The 13,776-nt window shown below is 41.5% G+C and overlaps 1 pseudogene; it reads left to right on the top strand.

Moving 5' to 3' along the window:
• The first annotated feature begins 6,038 nt into the window (after positions 1 to 6,038).
• LOC136479760 (uncharacterized) lies at positions 6,039 to 7,442 on the top strand (annotated as a pseudogene).
• The last annotated feature ends 6,334 nt before the right edge of the window (positions 7,443 to 13,776 follow it).

Raw genomic sequence — 13,776 nt, 5'->3', positions numbered from 1 at the left:
GTCAAACAACATATTTCAGATTATGAGTATGAGTTGTTGATTGACATTAGAAAGAAAGCTCCAATGGCAAATGTAGTTCAACAAAGCTAATTTTGCGACAATGCAAGTCAACCCAACTTACTGTGCCACTGCACCATGAAGGCAACTTGTGCTCAACCTACTTAGTTGTGTACTATTTTTCAAGTCAACGTATACCTGCAACTTTTGTTGACCATAAGAACTCACTGTCATCCTTCTTCAGCAAGGATTTCCAAGGCAGACTTGTTCTTTGGTACCTTCCATGTGTTTTTAACCAAGAGGTGTTCAACCCAGATAACTGTTGCCGCTTTGATACAAGGATTTCCCTAAATAATGATCGTCAAAAAACACTGAGTCAACAGAGTCAACTATCACCTTCACCACTTACTCAACGGACTCAGATAATAAAGTGTTATCATTATAGAAAGAGAATTGCACACATGGAACATTATGTAGTTTTCCATCGGGTGCCATCAGAATGAGTGAACGGTTACGACCGGCATAGATATTGTCTGATGGTTACTCAGCTTCTCACAGCCACAAAGGATGTTTACCCCATCTGTGATCTCATCCCTTATGAAAAGTTTGACTCAAGCTACTTTGGTAGAGAACTACTTTTTGAACTATGTGAATGAACATGGAACCATTGTAATGAGTAGTTTTCAGAAGCTTGCAGTCTAATGAAAAGTTCCCATGGTCCATGCTATATTCACGGGGGAAATAGAGATTGTGGGTAATTAGTTTATGCTCCGTAGTACTCTCCATATCCCCAGAACGAAGTGCTGTGCTGCCTTGGATTCCTCCCAAAGTAACAATGCTTCATGGAAGCCAACGAAGGCAATTCTTCAGACAAAACTTACTACGAAGAGCAAGTATCAGAAAGTGTCTTGACCAAATTAGCCTCTCTGATACTCCAAAGTTAAATAACTTAATGCTATCACTGATGTTGGAAAATAGATGACATGCTTCTCTTCCCTTAAAAGTCTTCCACATCGAATCTCGGGGTGAGATTCCTATAAGGGGGGAGGGTTGTAACACCCTAGGTGTTTGTCACCAGTTAAGCTATGGGTTTGAGCTCAAACATGACATGTTAAGTGGTGATGAAGGTGTCAAGATAAAATCTACAAGAGTGAGCTCCAACTTAAACTTGGGCAACACACATTTGCTTGCATATTGGCCCTTTTTAGATATACACCTAAGTAATGTTGAGGGTGCTTCTTTCATGTGCTTCACATCAATTTCCACCCACATGGATGATTGGAAGAGTTTCGTGAAGTTTGGAATCGAGAAGTCACATGAAATGACAAGTTATGTCCTTGCCTGAATTGCTTTATTAGATGAATGAGAACATGTGATGACAACAAACATTGCAACCTTGCTCAAACAACTCTACTTACACTCATGAACAAAAGTTATGAAGGGTTCATGTTGAGCAAGTGGCCAGAAAATGCTCCACTAGATCAAGAAAGGTAATTTAAGCTTTATCGTGATTCTGCTTTGACTTAGTTCGAACTATGTCATACAGTCTTTGCATGGCAAAGCACCCTTAAGTAAAGTTGTAGTATTTGAATAGAGTAACAACTTTTATTTTTGGGTCATAGGCTAATTCAGCTCCTAACATTCTTGAATTTGGATCACAAAGACCATTGTATTGTTGTTTTAGATGATGTTGATACTGGCAATGTTGGAGATTACCTGTAGCTCTACAACATTTGTTACTACCTCTCATGCCAAAACTAAACGGTTTAGGAGATAGAGAGATGAGAAAATGGAGGTTCAGTTATGTGTTCAGACATTTTTGAGCTAGCCTGGAATTTTTGAACATGGCCGACATGTATAGAGGCTTGTCGCCGTGTGGTTCCTTGTGCCGCCCTCGCTTGCCACCTCGCCCCCCATCTGTGCATGTAAACCGAGCGTCCGGTGCCCTCTGCTCCTCACTCACGCTCGCCACCTCTCGCTCTTCTGCTCGCTCTCGTCGTCACCGTGCACGTAGAACGGTGCGCCACCGCCATGGCCGAGTAGTGAAGCTTGCCGCCGCCGCTGTTCCCTACCTCCATGCTTCCCCCGCTCCTAGCCAGCAGCAGCACCACCTCCTCGTGGTTTCCCTGAACCCATACCACTCACCCCCGGCTCCACCGTCACCGGGAGCTCCACTGCCGCCTTGCAGTCGCCCGCTGCGGCCGCCTGTGCGCGTGGTCGGGCCACCTCGGGCCACCTCCCGGCCATCCGAGACCACCAGCGGTTGTGTGCGGGCCCCCTTGTGCTCCGCCGCCCCTTCTCCGCACCCCCACGGCCGGCCCCAACTTCCTTTGCTCCAAAATCGCGCCAGGGACCTTGGGTTAAAATTAGAAGGAAAGTAGGGGTCCAAATGCACATCTTTGACTCGTTTGAATAGTGCCTGAAGGACCTGTTCGCTGACGTTGATTTATGTTTCTGTAGGGACCCCGATGCAAGATCTACATCCTTTTTCTTTGATTTATGGAGATTTGAATGATCAATTTTGAAAATTCGTAGTAATTAGTAGAAAAATCGTAAAATAGTAAATGGAGACTTTTTGGAATCCTTGTGTATTTATCTATGCAGTGGATTTATAATATGGCATGCTTTAGTTTAAATATTTTGCTGTAAAAATAGATTTATGCAGTTAGATTTTTTATAATAGTTGTGTCTTGTCGTTTTCATAATTGTAGTTGTTTTACTCAAATAATTGTGAAAATTTTATGGAGTGCTACAAAGGTTATTCTTGATGTCTGGTAAAAATTTCAGGATTTTCTACTTGACAGTTTAAGAGCTATAAAAATGACAAATTACCTGTGTTGCTTTGCTCCTATTCTAAATAGGCCTACATGTTTGAATTAATTGGCTTAGTTAAGTTATGAATCATGACTTTATGAAAATACATGAGTTGTATTACTTTTGTTAAGCTTTTCAAAAAGCTAAATATCATGATTTTTGGTTAAGTAGATCTTGAGTTATAGTTGCTTAAATCTCTGTGGCTGTTTCTGCCCAAACCCAGACAGGGTTGCCTTGTTGGTACTGTGGAGCCTTTTTAATTTTAGAATTAGCTCTAGATGTTTATAACAAAGTTGTTTAGAATTTTCTAAGATTTCTAAAAAGTCTAGAACCATATTTATTGGGCATGTAGAACTCTATTTATGGCTGTTTAAAATGGCATGTAAGATTCTGTCCATGTTTTGGACAGGGATGCATTCATTGGATTAATTGACCTTGTTAATTGTAGAATCATCTTAAGATGAGAATAAGAAAGTTGTAGGCAACTTCATAATATTTTCAGAAAGTTATGATTCATGCTTGGTGGAGGTCTAGAACTCCAGTTATGCCTCTCTGAAGTTCCTATCAGTTTTCTGTACCACTGCTGTTTGGGCTGCATGTGCTGTTTTGCTTCTGCAATTATTTTCGTGGTGTAAATGATGTTTGATGTGGTTGTAGTAAATACAAAAGTTGTAGATAATTTCGCAATCTAGCCTGTGTTAAATTTTCATGACCATAGGCCTGGTAATTTAGGAGCTATAGATTTTGTAAGTTCATTATCAGATTTTGCAAGCTCTCTGTATAGATCTGAATGATTGTGTTGTTTGACCCAACTAAGCTTTGAATCATGTCTTGAAGATAATAGAATAAGTGTAGTGCTTTTCATGAGATTTCCAAATTGTTAAAGATGACTCCTTTTGGTGGTCTAAATCTTCAGTTATAAGCTTGAGAATTTGCATGGCAGAATCTGTCCAAGTCTGGACAGAGGTGCTCAATTGTGCTTGATTGACCTTGTTAATTATGGACTCACTTTGTGATGATAATAAACATGTTTTAGATAATTTAATAAGCTTTCTAGAAAGTTAAGGTTTATGCTTGTTTGATGTCTATAACTCCAGTTATGCCATTTTAAAATTGCTGCTACTTTTCTGTCCTAGTTCTGTGCAAATCTGAAACATTGGCATGTTTGACCTGGTTAGCTTTGCAATAAGCTTTTGGTGATAATAACAATGTTGTAGGCAATTTCATTAGCTTTCCATAAAGTCCAGGATCACCTTCTTTGGATGTCTGGAGCTCTAGTTATTGTTAAAACAAGTGACTGCTATGCTACTGTCCAGATTTCTATACATGTGCTAGGTGATTCCTTTAGCTTGCTCTTGCTTGACTTAACATGTTGGTTAGTTCTTCATCGATGCATGTGTGCAATATCTGAACTTAAGTTCACTTGTGTGCAATACCTAATATGCTTGCTATTCCTCTATAATAGGTTGTGTGATATCTAGTTAAATAACTCTAGGCGCCTATGTCTTGCATGATCTTAGGTTTACCTTGAATGCTATTATGTGCTGCATCTCATATTACCATTCTTCATATTCATGCACTTGTATCTTGCATCTCATCTAGGTATGCTAGATGAACCACGTGAAGGACGTGAGGTTGGAACCGAACCCGAAGACGGTGTATGGTGCACCTATCCCGAAGATGGAAGGACCCCTGGAGTACATGTCTGATCAGGAGATGCTCACCAACCGAGTGTCGTCTAACAAACACTAACCTAGTGTTGGATCCCAGACAAGCCCCGGAGCATTCTAAGTCTCCTAGTGTTTTACAAAATATTACTTAAGTCCTTTATGAATGATGCATTAGGTTATAAGAGTTGATTGGAACCACTTGATGTATATAATTTCCTTGTCCAGAAATATACCTTTAACCCTATGTAGGTCCAGGATCGAATATATGCTTAGCTATGCTTAGACCGGTAGAAGTCGGGTGATTTCCTGTCACCTGCGAGATATAGGTGGATACCGAAGTACGGTTCGCTATATTTGCTATCGTGGAAAAGAACCATGGGGTAATGTAAATCGAGGCCGGGCGGAGTCTATGCGTAGGTTGACTCATGTGATTCCATCTGTGTCGATTAAGGACCGTACCGTTGTTGGCACTTTTGACAAGATTGAACGCATGCCTATCACTTAGCTGGCCGGATAACTCGTTCTGACTGCGAAGCCGAGTAGCTCTACTCAGGCCGGGCCCCGCTCTATCAAAGTGCGCACTCTGGATGGTAGTAAGGATGTGCGGGGAGCCAGACGTGAGCCCAAGGGCAGGCTGGGCCTGAACGTCCTGGCAGTTGGTTGTCCCTGATTGTGCGGCGCTGGGCGAACCCGCGAAATGTGTACTTGAGTTGTACCAAAGGTGACCTAAGGCTATCGTGGCTGGTAGACCTGGGTTTGTGTTAGGAATAAATTCCTAGCTGGTTGAAATCGATTCAAATCGCCGTCTCTCCCAGATAGTGAGAAACTTGGCTAGCCCCAACATCGTAGTAATTGTATTATGAAATATGATGGTTCGGATAAACATGGAATTACTATACCTGCTATGGTTACTATTGTATGCTCTTAAAATGATGTATCACATGTTTGGCACAGGATAGTTACTAATTTAGAGATGGGTAGTTATAATTAACTTGATAACGGAATTATAATTGTATAACTGAGTTAATCGCTTTTCTACAAAATTTTGTCAAGCTACCTCCACTTATAAAGCCTTGCATAATCCTTGGAGTCGATTTATTTCTGGTTTATGACGGGTAAGTCTAGCTGAGTACATTCGAGTACTCAGGGTTTATCCCACCATGTTGCAAGTGAAGTTCATGGCCTGCTGAAGATGGTGGCTAACCACCGGTGGGCTCGGTGACTCTATATTTACTTCTCATCTATATGCTTTTATCTGAGGATGTCACTTATGCTAGCCATGTATTTGGAACTTATATTAATGTAATCATTTGAAAGCTATGTTGTTTTCACTAATCGGTTTCGAAACCCAAACTTGTACTATTATTTGTGAACCTATTTGTAATATTATTTCCACTGCAACTCTACGTATGTGATGTGTATTTGCTTAATCACGTGATCTTGGTTGTGATGTTGATTTACCGAGGTCCTGCGTGACACTCGGTGGACTACCGGGTTTATATAAGTGAAAGTATGCGTGTGTCAACGTGTTAGCGGGGACAGCCGTACTTAGGAAACATGCGTTTTCAGAGCACCTCCATGGAATCCGTGGATCTGGCCCCCCAAATCCAGATTTTTGGGTGCTTCAGATCTCATGGAGTTGAGGTGTTTGGCTAGAAAAGTGAGATCTGGAGCCGTTTTTTCTTGAATCTGGAGCACTTGGAGCTGTCCCAAACAGGTACTTAGGAGGTTAGATCGAGCGATGTCTCTCAACTTCGCGAAGTAGTAGGATTGGTTCTCATAATTATCACATAATTTCAAATCCAGCTGCCAACGCAAGCGGCATCCGCGGCCCAGATCTCCGCGGTGCTCGGCAATGATGACCTCCTCCGCCTCAACTTCCCCACCTGCCTCGTCCGCGCCGCCGCCTTCTCCAAGTGCTGGCTCAGGCACGCCTCTGACCCCGCATTCCTCCGCCGCCTCCACCCGCCCCGCCTCCTCGGGTCCTACCTCGACACCCGCGACTCTTGCCTGCGCTTCATACCATTCCCATAGCCCCCGGAGCTGCCTACAGTCATCCGCTACAGCATATTTGATTTGGGCGGAGTCCCCGGGCACGCGTCGGACTGCCGCAATGGCCATCTCATCGTCGACATGATGCCTGCTGACGTCAGGCCCTACCAAAACACTGTGGTGTGCTGACCGTTGTACCCTGAGAGAGGAGCCGCGGTCCTTCCAATGCCTTATATCCCTGATGATGTGGCTGATGACAGCCTTATCCTCTGCTCTCTTCAATTCCTGTTCCATGATGATGGTGGTGACGACATGGCCATCCATGAGGTGGCCGTGCTGCGCAATGAGCGGCAAGCAATGGTCCAGTTACACGACTTACAAGTTGGAGTCTGGAGTGAATGCCAAAATTGCCGACATTCGGACCTGATACAGTTACCTGGACAGTGGAAGAGATGTGAACGCTTAGCTTTGCTGGCCTATGGCAAGATCTACATAATATGCATGGCACAGTACATTCTTGGATTAGATATCCAATCCATGAGCTTGCTCTCTATTAAACTCCCAAATGGAGTGGAGTATGAGTATGACGCAAACATTGCTCTGTCCCGAGCAGAAGGTTCTGGATTTTGTCTCGTTCATCTCAGCTGGCGCTACACTATGGACCACAGTGGCACTGGCAACTGGGAGCTGATCGATACAATTTCTTTGCGTTAGGTGTTTGGGTCCAATGCAGATCCTACTTGGTGTTCTCAGGGTGCTGATGTTCGAGTGGCTGTGGTTGGGGATAATGCTGATTTTGTGTTCTTCAGCATACAGAAGAAAGTCTTCTACTTGCATATTTCGAGCAGGACAGTGAAGAAAGTGTATGAGCTAGCACAACGTGAATCCCTGTCCGGAGTCTCTCCCTTCAAGCTGGTTTGGCCTCCCACCTTTCTTACATTGAATGGTGGGCATGATAACGATGAGTGATCCCACAAGGTTTGTCCTGAGTGAACTGTACAATTTTTTTTTACTGCTCTTGGTGTACCATCTACTTCTTTTCTTTTTCAGCGATCTAGATACTCAGATTACTTGTCTCCATCTAAATAAGATATTATTGTGTTAAGAAGTTTAAATCATGATACTCACATTTTCCTCTGAACCCAGTCTTCTGTAATCATAGATACTACACGGGGGCTAGATAATAACCCCACTTTCTCCATTGGTCTTACAGCTGGTATAATTGATAATCATTTGTTTGTCAAGCTGATGTCCCCCCTATTTTACCATAATTTACTATTTCCATTTCTATACGTTAGCGAAACATTTTTTTTCTCCCCATTTTGTTGGGGGTTAAATGGTTAATAATCATAGACACTACACGGGGGCTAGATAATAACACCACTTTCTCCATTGGTCTTACAGCTAGTATAATTGATAATCATTTGTTTGTCAAGCTGACGCCCCCTCTATTTTACCATAATTTACTATTTCCATTTCTATATGTTAGGGAAACATTTTTTCTCCCCATTTTGTTGGGGGTTAAAAATTTAGAAGTCTGATTCACCACTTCCTATTTTCCCCTGTTTTTTACCGTTGGAATAGTGCCTGCAAACAAATTACTTGGCTCCACCATCAACAGCTTCCCTCTGCTTTGTATTGCCATCATGAGAGGATTGGGAGTTTGAAAGGACGCAAGCTATAAATGGAGACCATGCAGCTGGTGTATTTTTTCCATGTATGCATAAACAGCATGACTAATAAAGTCTTTTTTGTTGTTATCTTGATTTTGATGTCCTTTAATCTGCATGCTTAGAGCTAAAATGCCTAACAAAAAGAAATAGAGGGAGTAGTATTTTCAAAGTTAGGGCATAAATCAAAGATTTCTGAGAAGTTTAGCCTAATGTCATCTTTGCAATAGCATGCATCACATTATAATAGAACAAATGAAAAGCCCAATTCCTCATCTACCGGCCCCTTTTACCATTCATCACATAACAACCTAAATTGAATGCGGAACTTCGACTGATTATTGGCATTTCACAAAATTAGTCAGTACTGCACTGATGATTTAGATTACTTCCTGGGAAGCGAACTGATATTACATCATGGTTGTCAGTTGAGGTATCTTTATGTAAAGATACATTAGCTTTTCCAGGTCATTTTTAACTCCACTCTAGAAACAGAGTTCACCCTTAATTTTTGTTCAGGACTGTTCACATGTCCACTTGGAACTGGAAAAGAATGCAAGTGATCATTACTTACTCCTTTTTTCATGTGTTTTTTCTTTCCTTTTTTCCATGCTAAGTATGTGGGAAAAAGGGAAAACGATTCAAGGTCAAACCCCTGTGACATTTCTCTACGGTTGTTTTTTATGTAGACAAACCTTACTGGCTTGCTATTATCAATTTGTCAAGTACTGCATGTAGCAGTGTTGTCTGATCGGTTCCTATTTATGTTTGTACTTAATCTTATCAGAGCAAGGTGCTAGATTGGGCCAAGAACAAGTCATGAAGGCACAGCCGCACAGGCTCATTCTGCAGCACTGGTACTGAGGGATTCTGGATTGGCGGTAGATCAGTAGATGGGTGGTTTGTACTAGTAGAATGAAGTGATTTCTGAAGTATCTGCTGGTTGCAGCTATGTTAGGTGTTAAGCTCTTTTCGGTGCATTAGCTATTTCTATTTGGCAGGCCTCTAAGCCGCTTTGCTGTTAAATACTTAAATCTTTTCCCAGCATGTGACATGTTTGGAGGGATACTACTGATCCTTTAAACCTCATGTGGACCCTTTTAACAAAGCACTGTGGTCACCCATGGTTGGGAAAAAAAAATCTTGTTGGAGCATATCAGTGGGAATGTGGAATAAGGTCTTAATGTGTTTTACATGAATGTGTTTTTCATCTAGGAAAAAAGGACTATATGTTATATTATCAACTTATCATATACTATGAATATTGATGAGGATTTGTCATGTTAGGTTAATCATCCCAGTCATGTATAGAACTCTAGGTTAAGTCTAAACTGGTGGAAGTGTAAGTCGTTGCCAGTTTAGATTTGAGCTATACTCAGTAAGTTCTGCTTAATGCATTTAAAAATATAGCTTAACCAGCGGTTGGAGCTCTTCTGCACCGTTCATTACTGTGTGGCCAGCTGAATTTGTATTTGGCCATGATACCCGTAAGCACACTATTCTTAATGTACGTCATTTTTAGCCAAAACTTGTAATCTTCGATTTTGCTTTGTGGCCATAGAGTTTAAGCAGCCCAGCTTGTTCTGTAGCGTAGCATTGATGGTTCCTTTCGTTCTTGTTAGCTTGTCTATGGAACATAATGCCTCTGTATTGCAAATGTCGGCATTTCAGTACTGCAAGCCCGAACAGTGAAAGAAGAGGTATTTTTTTTGGAACCATTCATCTCTGACTCTGAAACTGGCACATTCTTTCTAAAGCTGGTGGATGCAAAGATGAGGTTACGAAAGCAAAACTGAGGACAAGAATCAGACTGGAATGGACGAATGATTATCTATATTAGATTTGTGCCACTGTCTTGGATTCAGAACTGACCAATTGGTTTGATTTATAGCGGCAAATCTCCAAATAATGGGACGAATTGAGGGGTGTCGATGCAATGCGGTCGAGAGGACGCAGGAGGGAGCGCATCAATGGACTTATGGACGGCCACAAGCGAGCGAGGGAAGGGAGCAACATGCATACCCAAATAAAATGGGTATGGCAACATTAATGAGCACCGAGCACTAGGCCAGGGCAAAAAATACCGAGAACCGAACTGAAAATACCGAAACTGATTTTTTTAGTACCCTATTCGGTTCCTAATTCCCAGGACCTCGGAAAACCGAATTTATTGAGCTATGTGAAATGTGCTAAGTTTGAGTGTTGTTATATGATTGATAGTACTATTGTAGACTATTATATTATGTATTTGTGGTAGTCTACTATAGTCTTGTGGACATTTATATGTATGTATTTGGCACTATGGGGCTGTTTGGCTGCTGGTTTCAGCGGCTTTTCAACGCTTCAGTAGCCCCAATCTCTCTCACAGAATACTATTGAAACAACCGTAAATAAGTCCTGCCGAACAGCCCCTATTATTTTCTATGAAATCATGTCAAAATTAGCGTTTGAACCTGCTATTACATGTCCATGTTATCAGTTCGTTATTTTTCGGTAAATACCGAATCCGAACCAAAAATACCGAAACCGAATTTCCTCGGCACCGATTTTTGGAAGGAACCGATCGTTACATATTTTCCGAGGAACCGAATTTCTGTGGGAACCGAAGTAACGAACCCATCGGTTTGGTAATATCGAATGCGCCCACCGAGCACATCAATGGTGGCCTTGATTGAGTGTTAGGGAAGGGGTGACCGACACTGATGCGGCAATGTGGGTGCCATCGTGCCAGTGCAACGTGCACCGATTCTTGGTTTGCTTGACCGGTGTGGAAGCCATGCGGGTGGAATTGGAATCGATTTCAAGGTGATTGGACAATGATCTAGGGATTCTGATTCCTTTGCATTGGTTGATGAGAACTAATCCAAATGAGAGAATCCTGATTCCAAGATTAAGAGATGGCATATTGTTGTCGGTAAATTGTTAGAGGGATGGCCAATTGCTAGAGGTGGCCAATTGCTCGAGGGATGACATTGTTGTCGGTAAATCTAGGTTCAACGACTAGATGATCATATTGCGGTTAAAAAACCATTTGTAGTTTATCAAAACTAGTATGTCCATGGACCTCGCTACCTTACTAGAAAAAAATCGTATCTAGCAATAGTATTTTAAATTCTATCTATTGTATTTAATATTTCACGTCGGAAGTGTGAAACTAAGGTTGAAACAGCATGAGATTGCTTACTTTCTGAAGGAGAGTGATCGTAAAGAATCAAAATGAGGTCCAAAAGGAGGTGTAATTTGGAACATTCCATTCATTTTTCTAACAGATGTTTTCTTAAAAGAAAAAGGATATGAGTGAATAAAAACAGCAATTTTTTTGATAGACATGTGTGACAGTGTTCTAGTTGGACTCAAACTGTTGCATGTAAAAGAGCACTACTGCTCATTTGGGCATTGTAGGCAGACTTGTAAGCTCTTATTTATCGGAGCAAGCAGCAAAACTAGGACTAGGAGGTATTGTGGAAGTGGAACACATCAGTGCCTTATTTATAGAGCGACTTTATCATCACAAACATACTTATTTCCCCCTATTATTTATCATGTTTACACTTTATTTGGAACGAGTCACATTGTGATTGCTCTCATACATTGACAAAAAGATGAGAGCATGTGAATGAGCATGCTACTTGAAAGAGTTCTCAATGTCGATTACAAAACGGTATTTAAGATCTCGATTAACAAGCCTCGCGAGAACCTCGTTGATATAATCCTTCTTGATGATCTCAATCTCTGGATAGATTTTGTTCTCTGCACAAAAGTTGACCATTTCTTGGATGTCTTTTGTACCCCCAATAATACTACCAGACAAGGTCCGCCCACCTATAAAAAGAAGTTTAGGTTAAATCTAAATGATTTTGCTTTTGTTACCACGTTTATATATTTTCACTACACAAGTGTCAGGACAGAGAACTAAAACAATTGAGGCTTGCAGGGTGCATTTTGATCTCACCTGGAAAGCACACTATTGTCATCACACCACCAACTTTAAGGAGTGAGAGATATGGATCAAATGGATGGTCACCAGCAGCAGTCTCAACTATGAAGTGCAGGGAGTTTTTCAGGGACTGCAAAAGCAAGAGATCATATAGTCACGATCAGTTTTCAGGTTAAGCAGAACAAACATTATTTTGCAACGTATCTTTATTCTCAGCATAAGAAACTGTCCATGGTCATAATTTTGATCAAGATTCGAGAAGTTTGACTTAAGACAAAAGTACAAAACTAAATTGTCTCATATTTTGGAACTATCAAGTACTAGGTATGTTGATACTGTGCAATGTGCAATACCTTCATCTGTTGTGTGTCTGATGATATAACAAAATTAACTGCTCCAAGGAGGCTAATGGCTTCTTCTCTCTTTGATTCACTTGTACTGAAAACTGTGACCTTGAGACCAAAGGCTTTACCAAATTTTACCTTATAGAAAAGTTGTATTGAACCAGGATCAAGGTATAACTTATATGGGCCATATATATTATTCTTTCATCATTTACTGATTTCGATAAAAATGGTTGGACAACAATAACACAAATTTTACTCACCTCCCATAAGAGACTACACAGTATGATTACATAGGCATATGAAATTACAGTGGAACAAAGTAAACTTGGAGTATATTTTCATCCCTAAAATTACCTTTTATCAATAAAAAAAATTCTTGTTTGCACATCCAACTAAAATGGTACCGTCTTACCTTTCATGGACTACAATGTGAGTGGAGTAGTCCCCCTTTGTGATAGTTCCATCACTATCAGTTCCGTTGTAAGTAAAAACTGATTTTGGGCAATAGTTCTCAAGAGAGCTGTTGCAGTTCTTACAATCCCGGTATGAGTTCACATAGGTTCCCACACCTACATGGTCACCCACTTTAAAGTCTTTGACTTCTGTACCAACCTTAGTTACAACCCTAGCTATCTCGTGCCTGCACAAATTAATATATAGTACAAACACCACTTTTAGACAATGAGCATCACTTAATCAGTACACCTAACTATGATGTTCTTTTTTTCCTCCGAGGGATTCAATGTATATATTGCTCTGAAGAAACTTACCTAGGAACCAAAGTATATCGCGAATCATTATGCTTATTTTGTGTCCAATTGACGTCAACATAACAGACTCCACAGTATATGATCTTCAATGAAATGTCGCTGCCTTGTACTGCTATGAAAATTATCATACACATAGTAGCTCCAATAAGAAGGAGTTCTGAAAATGAATCCAATAAGCTAGCTGCAGAAAAGACAAGCGACAGTGGACTGCACACGCCCGTATAAAGCAACACGCGCCATGCAAATTTCACGATTTAGTTAGTTTGATTGACACACCACAAGCAAAAATACATGCACTACTTGTTCAACACTTGATGTGCTCATTTAAAAATAGCCACTAAAGACACTGTGCCGCCGCTCGGGGACCTCGTCCGGTCGCAACCCGCGCAGCCGCTCGGGGGACCTCGCATGGGCCCTCACCGGCCGCGGCCATGGAGGACTGCCCCGCCGCGGCCTTCGGTAGGTGGGCGTCGTGCCCGGAAATGTTGCAGCCGGTCTCACCCACTAGAGAAGTTTGAGTCGATGGGTCTGACGGGTCCGTTCGCTGCTAGCGGGTGCGCTCTCCAGTGCTGGACCCGA

The sequence above is a fragment of the Miscanthus floridulus genome, chromosome 9, assembly GCF_019320115.1.
Source record: "Miscanthus floridulus cultivar M001 chromosome 9, ASM1932011v1, whole genome shotgun sequence".
Lineage (NCBI taxonomy): Eukaryota > Viridiplantae > Streptophyta > Magnoliopsida > Poales > Poaceae > Miscanthus > Miscanthus floridulus.
Note: the sequence above shows the minus strand (reverse complement) of the source record. Positions and strands in the feature narration are given on the sequence as shown.